Source organism: Girardinichthys multiradiatus, chromosome 21 (genome assembly GCF_021462225.1).
Source record: "Girardinichthys multiradiatus isolate DD_20200921_A chromosome 21, DD_fGirMul_XY1, whole genome shotgun sequence".
In the NCBI taxonomy this organism is placed as follows: Eukaryota; Metazoa; Chordata; class Actinopteri; order Cyprinodontiformes; family Goodeidae; genus Girardinichthys; species Girardinichthys multiradiatus.
This window is the reverse complement of record NC_061813.1, coordinates 22782128-22794139: the sequence shown is the minus strand read 5'-3', so window position 1 is coordinate 22794139 and position 12012 is coordinate 22782128. Positions and strand designations below refer to the sequence as shown.

The 12012-nt window shown below is 41.2% G+C and overlaps 1 protein-coding gene across 5 annotated transcripts in view; it reads right to left on the bottom strand.

Annotated features, from left to right (window-relative positions):
- Nucleotides 1-6206, bottom strand: part of ncoa2 (nuclear receptor coactivator 2) — a 102731-nt gene extending 96525 nt beyond the window's left edge. For 3 of the 5 annotated variants that reach the window (XM_047350512.1, XM_047350510.1, XM_047350513.1), the window contains exon 1: nucleotides 5941-6205. The gene's annotated coding sequence lies outside the window, so the exon portion shown is untranslated. Of the gene's footprint in view, nucleotides 1-5940 lie in introns of all 5 variants that reach the window. The other 2 variants (XM_047350509.1, XM_047350511.1) reach the window with 1 other exon arrangement.
- Between the last annotated feature and the right edge of the window lie 5806 nt (nucleotides 6207-12012).

The following is a 12012-nucleotide window of genomic DNA, read 5'->3' as shown; positions in this document are numbered from 1 at the left end:
GAGATCATCGACAAAGAAAAACAAAAAGGGAAACTTAAGCTGCAAAGGTGAAAAATAAAAAGTAAAAATCATTTAACTTAGAATATGAAAATATATTATTTACCAAATCAAGGCAGTAAAATTAGCAGAGGTACTGTCAAATTTAAGAGATTTGTGTTATTTCCTCAAATTTGACAGTACCTCTGATTCCATATCAAGCATCTCCTTGATATGGAAGCAAATGGTTTGTAAAGATTAAGCTTATTTTATCGTATTTTTGTGCCACATTTGAACCAAAGACTTTGCAATCACTACTTTTGTCTTGGGTGTGCATTCTGGTAGACCCTGATGCCCCAGTTCAGCGTCCTAAAGGAGTGGTAACCAGAATCACTTTACATCAAGATGCTGCAGAATCGCAACAAATGTTCACCAAATGAACTCTAGATTTTAAGTCCTTTCAAATATGCCAGAGAAGGTAACAGCACAACCAGAGTTTTCATCACAAGCATGCCCTCCCTGCTACCTGTTGGTGCGCACTGCCCATCAGGAGGCTCAAAGGAGACTACTAAACTTTTACCAAAAAAAGGCAAAGATGTAGTGGACCATTTGGAAATATGTTCCAATTGCACATGTCTTAGAAACTACAAGGAGAGCAGCCCACTATTGTTATTAAGGCAACGCCATTTCGAAACTACACTAGAGAAGCTACAAGCAGCATGTCTGTTAAGCAGTTGAGTGCAGGCTGGCGGCCAGACCAGATAGCCCAACTAACCAGCTAATATCAACTCTGAGTGTTTTTATACTAATCTACAAAATTCAGAAAATTGTTTGTACCCTGCACTAACAATTTGTACTTTCGTATTACAGCATGGCATGTAAACAGCATTTGGTTTATACATTTAACTGCCATATATAAAAACTAATACTGTTACATTGCTTTAAGAGGGCAGTAAGAGTCAAACGAAACCACAGTGTCTGAAACAGAACAAGGGTCAAACGATTAAGCTGTACTGCAACAAAGCAGTCTAACACAAAACAAAAGTCAGACCATTGTCGTCAGCCAAGTACCTAAAAAAGACAAAAGAACGCAGCTTCATTTAATAAAGTTATAAGCAAAACAAATAGCAGGAAGCAAATCAAGTCTAATCCTGAAATAATAGGGATGGTGTTGTGAATAACTTTAAAGACTCCATAAAGCCCAGAGTGGAAAACCAGATAACTGATAAGCAAGAGAGCGCCATTTAAATCATGTGACCTGATGGGCTTCATCGTGTCACACCCCTGCTGCTAAAACGGCTTCACGTTTTGCTCGGTCAGAGAACGAGGAAACAGCCAGTACAGTGTGCCAAGTTAGTGTGTGAAAACTTTCAGCCAGCTTTCCTTGTGTAAACATCCAAATATTTGCGCAAGAGCTTGCATGGATTCTGTCATCATCCCACTGACATTCTTCAGTGGAAAAGGATATTCCTATTTTTCTCTTATCACATTAACATTATTCTTTAATTAGACAATTTTGTCTGCACTTTAAAGCAGAAATGAGCTCGGACATTCAGCTATGCTCGACACTGGAGGAATGTGGGCTTGAATGTGAAAGGGACTGCATTCTTTCAGAGTAGTTAGGAGGTGTCATAAGCTTGCTCTAAGATCGGCATTTAACACACCCAAATGGCCATCAGGTAAGATGAGAATATTTTTCAAGCAAAAAGCCTTTCTGACATTACATTTTTCTTTAGTCTGATCTATTAAGTCAACAGATTCAAGTCATTTGAGATGAAGATGTTAAAAAAAGTTTAATTCTTCTTGCTCACCTTCTCGCATCTACCTACAGCACCCTGTACAGTTTTTGGCACACCTGGCAAAGATGTGTCAAAAAAAAAAAAAATTTAATAAAATAAGTCCACCTTTCAGTCTAGCAATGTTTGAAAATTTAACCGTTAATTTGATGATGTTGAGTATATTTACTCAGTTGGGGGAAAAAGTTAAGAAAAAAGTAAAAGTCATTCCCTTAAACACATGCAACTGAAATAGCTGAATACTTTTTTATAATTGATAGAGTGCTTTGTGCTTTGGGCCGACGAGATCAAAATGGAGCTTTACGCCAACAAACACTTCAGGTGAGTGTGGTGTAAAACAAAGGATGAATTTATGCACAAAAAAAAACACAACTCATGCCCATTATTGGGTATGGTGAAGGACCTGTCATGCAGTGGGCCTGTTTCTCTTCTAAAGTCATGAGAACCTTGTTATAATGCATGACTTTATGAACTCTAAAATACAAAAGACATTTTAAAGAAAAATCTGGTGGCATCTGCCAGAAAAATGAAAATGGACCATCGCTGGGTGTTTCAGCAGAATAATGAGAACAAAATGATCAAAAGATCCTTCCATCTTCATGCTCCCAACATTGGAAAATGATCTAGAGGACTTAATTTATGGTGCCAGCGGTCCTCATGAACAGTGTCTTATGCAGCAGACTAAAAGGCAACGCTGTTCATGTGGATGCGGGAACTTGCTCGAGCACAGCCACAGCGAACGGGTTGTCCTATGGGCGAATGGAGCTTAACAGAGTCGGCTGAAAAAAAAAGTGACCTCTAAATTTTGAATGATTCCCATTTACTGCAAACACAACATCAGTCTGCATTATAAAATCAGCTGGGGGGTATAGATCACTGGTTTTGCTCATTTGGCACTGATGTGGGGTGTTCTTCTTGAACCAAAGGTGCAAAATCCCACACCATCTGAGATGGTAACAGATCACAGCTGAGTTTGCCAAGCGTAACATACAATTTACTTTATTTTCCAACTGAATCTATTTCATATTAGTTCATACATTGAGTTTAACAACGTTGTCAAAACACACAGTATGTGGTTTATCTTCCTGCCAGGCAGTAAATCAGTTAAAATGCTTTGAATGAGGCCAAGGTGCTCCAAATGAGAACCATAAACCTCGTGCCAACTGTGTTTCTCTTAAACTTCTTGAAACGTGTCTTTTGTTATGACTTCTGGCAGATGTGACTGAAATCCATCGCATCCAATTTTCACAGAGGCAAAGTAGCTGAAACCAAGCTGCAGCAGGACAACATGTCACGTAAAACCTCGTATCAACGATGTGACAACTACGGTGCACCATCAGGTGGGCTGAATGATGCAACAGAGGCTGCTCAACTGGTTCCACGGGAGGCGTTCCCCCAGAGATGTGCCGACTCTCATTGAAATGACACAAGCTGTCTGCCTGTATAGTTCTGAGTCAGTCAAGCAGAAGGGCCCCTTTAGAAGGAGAGCGCTCCACTCGAAACACGGACACAACAATGCAACACACAAGTGAAACCTCCAAGCAGCATCCCCCCACGAAGCATTACTGGCTTACATTTTCAGAAAACATTCTTTCTACTCACTTGTAAGTCTGAGAGAGGCTGCTCAGTATACCGGATCAGCATCGACAACGCAGTGTGCGTGGGGAAAAAAAAAAAAAATTGCAACATGGCACCTTAGATGAGGCGAATTAAGTCAAGTGCATCTCAAAGCTTTATGCAGCTCGACACAAAACACAAACATCAGAAAGTTTCATTTTTTGGGAATAGATAGGAAGAAAATAAAAACACATGACTGAATGTACACCAATTTGGAGTTTGTGTGATGTGGCTTACTAATCCTGGCACACTGAGATGGTTTGCACAAGAAACAAGAAATACATTTAGAGATGCTACAATCAATCAGGCAGATCAGAACTGGACAGTTTTCATCTGATTGGCAAGTCAATCAATGGAAAAACTCCCACAATATCTGGTCTGCCAAATGCATCAACCAATACTGATGCACTTTGACAATTAATAAAAATCAGATAAAGGTTAGGGACACATCGATGCAAAAATGGAGATAATCTTGCAATTCCTTCATTTTCTATTGGGTTCCAAACTACCTCTTTTTAAAAGGGCCCACAGCACATTTTTTCCTGTTAGCTATTAAAATAGTCTTTGTGAGAAAAAACAAATTGGTTGAGATCAATATTGGCCAGACAAATCCTGATCAGCGCAAATCGTGTCCAACTAATTTCAATTTAAACATACAGTATCAGGGTACAGTATCAAGGTGGCAATATTGTCCTAATTATATCATTAATGTCATAATGCCATATTTCTTCTATCACTAGTTTCAGAAATTTAAAAAGCTAAGAAAAACTGCCAGAACTTTTATAACAGACTTTATATTACATAACTTGCAAAAGTATGCACACTCCTTGAACCTTTAGTACATTGTCACGTTTCAAACAAAACTCTAAATTATTTTATTGGGATTGTATGTTCTTTCATAGTGTGTGGAGTAATGAAGTAAAATGAAAATGATATCTGGCTAATAACATATTTATGCGTACAGTTTTAGTCTATAGACTGATACATATAATACTTTTCCTTCAGTTTACTACTCTGCTACTGTGTCTTATGGTTCTCTACGTTATTGATTCATGATGCAAATGTGATGTTTTTTTTACAATGCAGAGAAGACGTGTAATTGTACTCTATTCATTTGTGATTTTTTCAAAAAGCAGAATGTAGGGTTCCACGTCATCCCTATAGGAGGTCTAAATATCGACATGTATTATTGACCTGAAGTCAATCCAGGTTGCCTTGGAGTACTGCCAGTATATAAATTACTCCCACTGTAAAAATAAAGTGTGCAAAACTTTCTCCCTTCATTTTTGTTATTAGGCTTTGCTGTCCTGCACCTCCCTCTGTGCATAATTACCCAATTTTTCCCTTTTTCTTTTACAAATTTAAGTCTAAAAACATTTGATTGTATTTGCTGTCAGGCCCATTTCCTCAAATACCCCTAGAAAAATCCAACGAAACCAAAACTTTTTACAAACCACCTAACTACTAAACGGAGTCCACCTGTGTGTAATGTAATCTCAGTTAAATACAGCTGCTCTCTGCAAGTAATTCCCCTTTTTTTGACAAAGAAATCTGAAAAGTGCGGCGTGTGATTGTATTTCACCTCCTTTTACTCTGATACGCCTAAAATACAATTCAAACAAACCAACTGCCTTCAACAGTCGCCTTTATTAGAAAATAGAGTGTAATGTAATCTCAGTACAAATACTGCTGTTCTGCTAAGGCCTCAGAGGTCTGCAGGAGAACATCAGTGAACAAGAAGACGACTTGGGAACACATCATACAGAGCAAGAGTAACGTTGTAGATAGGGTTTCAAACAGGTTTAGGTTCCTCAACAATATGCAAAGGCAATGTATGTGGCATGTTTAAAATGCCCACGCACACGCTGGAGGGGTTTTTCGGGTAGTAGTGAACACTGACGATGGATCGTGACGCTCGCCAAAAGGAAAATATACACTAGTTTACCAAAGGGAAATAGTCCTCCAAGCACCGTGAACAATTTCATCAACTTTATCTGACATGGCACGTAGCAAAGAAGCTTCGTTACAACCACAACAAACGCCAGAATAGATGTCCGCTCCAACACATGGTGATGGGAACATCGCTCATCTTCTGCCCAACAGAGAGACTAGCCAGCAGCTAAAACCGTTAGCATGCTAACTACGTCCCTGCTAAACTGGCGAACTTCGTCCCGGTGTTGAAGGAACGGTCACTCGCTAACTCAGCACAAAATAACAATGACACATGAAAGTGTTGTGCACGTTAGATTTCGGGTTTGGTGACGATATATAGTTGGCCGCACCCACGTCGAATAAAAACAGCACATGAAACATGCAGTAATTTCTTTGCAAGCTCGCCGTCTAGTTTAGTTTGCAGCAGAAAACACAAGTGCCACAAGCAGGGAGCCTAGCCAAGAGGCTAGCGCTTGCTAACAGGCTAACGCCAAAGCGAGAGAGCCTGTCAAGACAGACACAACCGAGATTGGAGACCTCTCGCATGGAATCGCGGATTTCACAACGAAAACAACCCGTATGTTCTCTAACAGAAGCACAGAGGCGTGTGGCTACTTACGATTTGAAACTTTCCGCCTTGTCCTCGCTGTTAAATCCCGTTTATCCCAGCCTGCTCTGACCTTCGCGGTAGTGAAACAATATTTCTGCTGGCTAACTGTGCCGCCATGTTACTCCTGCTCTCTGCAAACCAATGCTGAGTGTTTATCTGGCTGGTAGCTGCTGCTGCTGCTGCTGCTGCTCCTATCCTCCCCCCTCCGCACACACCAAACCACATCACGGGGCTCCGAGCACAAATCGACTCAGTTACCGCCGGGGGTGGGGGCTCCTGTGCCGTCCCGAGGCGATTTACCTGTTAGGATTATGGTACTAACCGTTTGATTAATCAGCATCACAATGACGACATTTAATCTGCCAGCCACGACAGTTTCTTGGAGTCACAGCTGTACAACATAAACAATGTTGTCAATGGATGTTGTGGTTGAAAGGATATATTATGTATAACACCCCCACCCTTAACTGTGGTTCTTATAGAATAAAAAAAGCGTCGTTTACAGAGGAGTACAACTAATTTACTCAGGCGCGCCAAAGTAGATGTAAATTTAAGACTATAAACAGTTGTGGCGTCGTGAAATTGGGGTTTATAAGAGCTGTATCAACCGAAAACGGTTGTTACTGATGGTGAGGCTTTTTGTATTTATGTCACTAAAATGTTACATTTCTGCTGTTTTATAATAAACAGTTGCAGAACTAATTATCGTGACGTTTCGGTTGACAACTCAATAAACTGACAAAAAGTTATTCAAAAAGCATCGCCTTGATAAAGCCTTGTGGATCTTTCCAATAAATGTGTACTTATTTGGCTATCTTGATTTACTGTTTTGGCCAAATGTCCATGGACCAAAAAAGCGAGCAGGCGTTTTCTCAGTCAAATTTTGTGCGACAGCGCCGCCTGGTGGCCAGTCTCCTTATTAAGTCAATCAGCGCTAAGGTTATGTCCTTATTGTGTGAGGTTGACAAATGTTTTGGTGGGAATTGTGATGAGGCAGGAAACTGATAAATAAGTTTTAATAAGTCAAAGGTGGATTTGTAGCACACAATTATGTATTTTGATGATGACGAGGCTTTATAGATGTTAAAATAATACAAGGTAAATAATGAATAGGACATAGCAAGTAAGAAAAAAGGTAATAATGATAATAACAAAAAGAAAAAACATACGCAGTAATAATTGCAATTGGGCTGCATAGTGGAGCAGTTGGTAGCATCGTTGTCTTGCAGCAAGAAAATCCTGGGTTTGAAACTTGGCATGGGGTCTTTCTGCATGGAGTTTGCATGTTCTCCCTGTGCATACTGGGTTCTCTCCGGATACTCCGGGCATCCACCTACATTTCAAAAACAGGACTGTTAGGATAATTGGTCTCTCTAAAGTGCCCTTAGGTATGGGTATGCATGCATAGTTGTTTGTCCTGTGTGTCTCTGTGTTCCCCTGTGACGCACTGGTGACCTGTCCAGGATGTACCCTGCCTCTTGCCCAATGACTGCTGGAGATTCAATTCAATTCAAAAATACTTTATTAATCCCAAAGGGAAATTAAATGTTGTTGTAGCTCATTATGAAGGTTTCTTCAAAGAATCCTTGTAGATGCTGATGGCTGTGGGCAGGAAGGATCTCCTGTAGCGCTCCGTCTTACAGCAGATCTGAAGAAGCCTCTGACTGAAGACACTCTGTTGTTGTAGGACAGTCTTATGAAGAGAATGCTCAGGGTTCTCCATAATGTTCTTAATTTTATGAAGAATCTGTCTTTCCACAATGATCTCCAGAGGAGTCCCCAGAACAGAACCAGCCTTTTTTATCAGCTTGTTGAGCTTTTTTAAGTCCCTGACTCTGATGCTGCTTCTCCAGCAGATGATGGCAGAAGAGATCAAACTCTCCACAACAGACTTATAGAAGATATGTAGCATCTTGCTGCAAACACCAAAGGACCTAAGCTTCCTCAAGAAGTACAGTCTGCTCTGTCCCTTCTTGTAGATGGCTTCACAGTTGCATCTCCACCCTAGTCTGTTGTCCAGGTGAACACCGAGATATTTATACTCCTCCACCACCTCCACTTCTTCTCCCATGATAGAAATAGTTTTTGACTTATTCCTGTTTCTCTTAAAATCTACAATCATCTCCTTTGTTTTAGTCACGTTCAAAATGAGATGATTGTTTCCTCACCATGCCACAAAGTGGTCCACCACCTTCCTGTACTCAGCTTCTTGTCCATCTCTGATCCACCCCACGACTGCAGAATCATCCGAGAATTTCTGCAGATGACAGGAGTCTGTCTTGTACTGGAAGTCTGAGGTGTACAGAGTGAAAAGGAATGGTGAGAGTACAGTCCCCTGTGGTGCTCCTGTGCTGCTGACTACCTGGTTAGACTCACAACCCTTCAGTCTCACAAACTGTGGTCTGTTTTTCAGGTAGTCTTTGATCCAGGAGATTGTTGAGGCCTCCACCTGAGTCTTCTGGAGTTTCTGACAAAGCAAATCAGGTTGGATTGTATTAAATGCACTGGAGAAATCAAAGAACATGATCCTCACAGTGCTGCTGGCTTTGTCCAGATGACAGTGGGTTTGTTGAAGCAGGTGTATGATGGCATCTTCAACTCCAACTTCACAGCGATAAGCAAACTGAAGGGGGTCCTGATGGTTTACTGTTTGCTTACTCAGGTGGGCCAACAGGAGTCTCTCTAGGACCTTCATGATGTGAGATGTCAGGGCAACAGGTCTATAGTCATTGAGGACTGATGGGTGAGTTTTCTTTGGTACCGGAACAAGACAGGAGGTCTTCCACAACACCGGAACCTTCTTCTGGGCCAGGCTAAGGTTGAAGAGGTGCTGCAGAATCCCACAGAGCTGCTCTGCACAGGCCTTCAGGACTCTAGAGCTGACATGATCTGGACCTGCAGCCTTATCCTGATTCAGTCTCTCCAGTTGCATCTCCACTTGACTTCTTGAGACACACAGGTGGAAGCAAAGGAAGCATCAGCATCTTCTGATATGGTTGAAGGCAAACATGTAGAAGCAGAAGGGTCTAGGGCTGAGGTGGAAGATAAAAAATGTGAGGTGTTACTGGACAGCTGTGGGTCCTGTGGGTCAAAGGAAGATGGAATGTCTGTTTGGCTGTGAGCAGGAGAGGAGGATGCAAAGCTTGTTTCTGAACTGAACCTTCTGAAGAATGTGTTCAGTTCATTGGCTCTGTCCAGACCTCCATCGGTCTAATCATCCTTCTGCTTGAAGCCTGTGATCTTCTTCATCCCTGTCCACACATCTCTGATATTGTTTAGCTGGAGCTTGCTCTCCATCTTCTTCTTGTACACCTCCTTGCTGTCTCTTATATGACTTTAAGTTGCTTCTGTATAATCCTCAATAATTCTCTGTCTCTCTCTCTGAAGGCTCTTTTTTTCTTGTTAAGCAGGTCCTTCAGGTCACTGGTGATCCAAGGTTTGTTATTGGAGAAGCATCTCACGGTTCTGGTGGGGATGATGTTATCCACACAGAAGTTTATATAGTCGGTTGCACACTCAGTCATGGCATTGATGTCCTCTCCATGTGGCTGGCGAAGTGCGTCCCAGTCTGTAGCCTCAAAGCAACCTTGCAGAGCTTCTTCAGCTTCCTGTGACCATTTTCTCACAGTCCTCTTTATTACAGGTTGCCTCTGAACAAGGGGCTTATATTTCGAGCAGAGAAAAACAAAATTGTGATCTGATTTGCCTAGAGGAGGTCTTGCTGTAGAGATGTATGAGTCATTGACATTTGCATAAAACAAATCCAATGTTTTGTTTTCTCTGGTAGAGCAGCTGACAAACTGTTGAAACGTTGGAAGTGTAGCAGAGAGTGAAGCGTGGTTAAAATAACCAGAAATTGCCACAAAAGCATTGGGGTTTTGTGTCTGTAGCTTAGCAACAACTGAGCTGATGGGATCACATGCAGTGTCGGGAACAGCGGAAGGTGGAACGTAAACTGTTGCCAAAATAACACTGGTGAACTCTCTGGGTAAATAATATGGACGAAAACTTGCTTCCAACAGTTCAATATCTGGACTGCAGAGATGACACTTCACAGTTACATGTCCTGGATTACACCATTTGTTGTTCACAAGTACTGCCAGTCCACCTCCTTTACATTTGCCGCTCCTCTTTAAATCTCTGTCTGCTCGTATGGTTAAGAAGCCCGGCAGACAGATGCTGGAGTCGGGGATATGATCCTGCAGCCATGTCTCAGTAAAACACATAATACTGCATGCCCGGTACTCTGGGTGGGTCCTTTGTAGGGCTTGGAGTTCATCCAACTTGTTTCCCAACGATCTCACATTGCCCATCATAATCGACGGAAGAGATAGTTTGAACTTCCTTCTCTCTCTTCTCTTAGCTCCTGCTCTGCATCCACGGCGTCTCCTTTTCAACTCATCAGGGATTTGAGGTTGTAGTTGAAGTATTATTTGAGCTTTTGAGATATTAATCAGCTGCTCCCGGTTGTAAGAAACAACCCCGTTGCCGTGGCAATGCATCATAACAAATGTCCAAAAATAGAAAGTATTAAGAAAAATCCTCCAAGCTGCACAGCATCTGACACCAGAGTGGACAGTCGTCCAAAAAAAAAAATCAACTGTATCCACCACAAGAGGAATAGTTCCCAAAAAAGAATAAATCAGAATCAAAAGTAACAGAGCTACTCCAACCTGCTGCCACCTTGAGCGGCGCAATTCTAGAATCAATTCAGGAGGCACCAGCTCCCATTGACCCAGCAAGGACAAGTAATAAATGAAAAAACACCCTTTCTTTCTTGTATTATTCATATTCATCACATTATTTCCTGTTTATTTCTTACTCCTAGAGGAAATTCCTAGTACTTTATAATTCACTACTTAAACTCTTACATTTTACAGTTCCTCTGCATTTCTTAGATTTTCCTCAGAAACAGCATTTTTGATGATACACCAAAGGTTTTCTATTGCATTGAGGTCTGGGGAATGAGATGCCCACTCCATAACTTTAAATTTTTAGGTCTGGAACAGAGATGTTGCTCACTTAGTGGTGTGTTTGAGATTGTTGAAACAAGGTTTTCAACAGTATTTTCTCTTCCACATAAGTTAACATGACCTCTTCAAGCATTTTCATATATTCAGACTGATGCATGATCTCTAGTACGGTCTAAGTAGGTCTGACTTTATAGTATGAGAAATATGCCTGTAGCATGATGTCTCAGCCACCATGCCTCACAGTGTATTGAGTTTGATTTTCATTTTATCTGTCTGACACCCTAGACCCAAAATCAACAATAGTAATCCTCAATACACAAGATACTGTGCCATTTCTCTTTAGGCTAGTCACTGTGTTTTATCCTTCCATTGTTTATACCCATGCAGGATTGCTGGGTCACTGACATCTATCTCCAACAGTCAATGGGTGAGAGACAGGGTACAAACTAGACACTCCATTGCAGAGACATATAATCATGCTTGTACCTAATTCAGAATAGACCAAGTAACCTAAATTACATGGTTTTGGTTCATGAGCAGAAGCTGGAGTACCCAGAAAGAACCCCATATACACAGGGAGAACACATAAATTTCATGCAGAAAGGTCCCAGCTGGGATTCAGACCCATGATCATCTTGCTGCCAAGTTAACAGTGGTAATAAATGTGTGAACATGCAATCATAGTCATAGTGGTCTCTGGCCAAGTGCACATCACTCTTCAGTACATATTTTTTTCCCCAACAATGGGACTTTGTAGGGGCTTCTTGTGGATATCTTGGCTTCACACCACTTCACATCTTCTACTTGCCACAGTACAAACCAGTAACTGTAGACCTTACTTGATCACCCTGGAGCTTAGTCTTTGCCCTTTGGGCTATTATTTAGTCCATTCAAATGGTAGTCTTTCTGGTGTTGTTTTTTTAGGCACAGCTGAACAGCCTATCATTTTCTGCACTTAAGACATTGTTTACTGCCCATTAAACATTTTTATTTAAAGCACATGATTCTTTTGATCAATTTAACTCAGATGTTCAGAGTAAACTACTGTAACAAACACGCATATTTGCTGCCTTCGTTCTTAAATAAGGGCCACCTGCTTTATCATAGA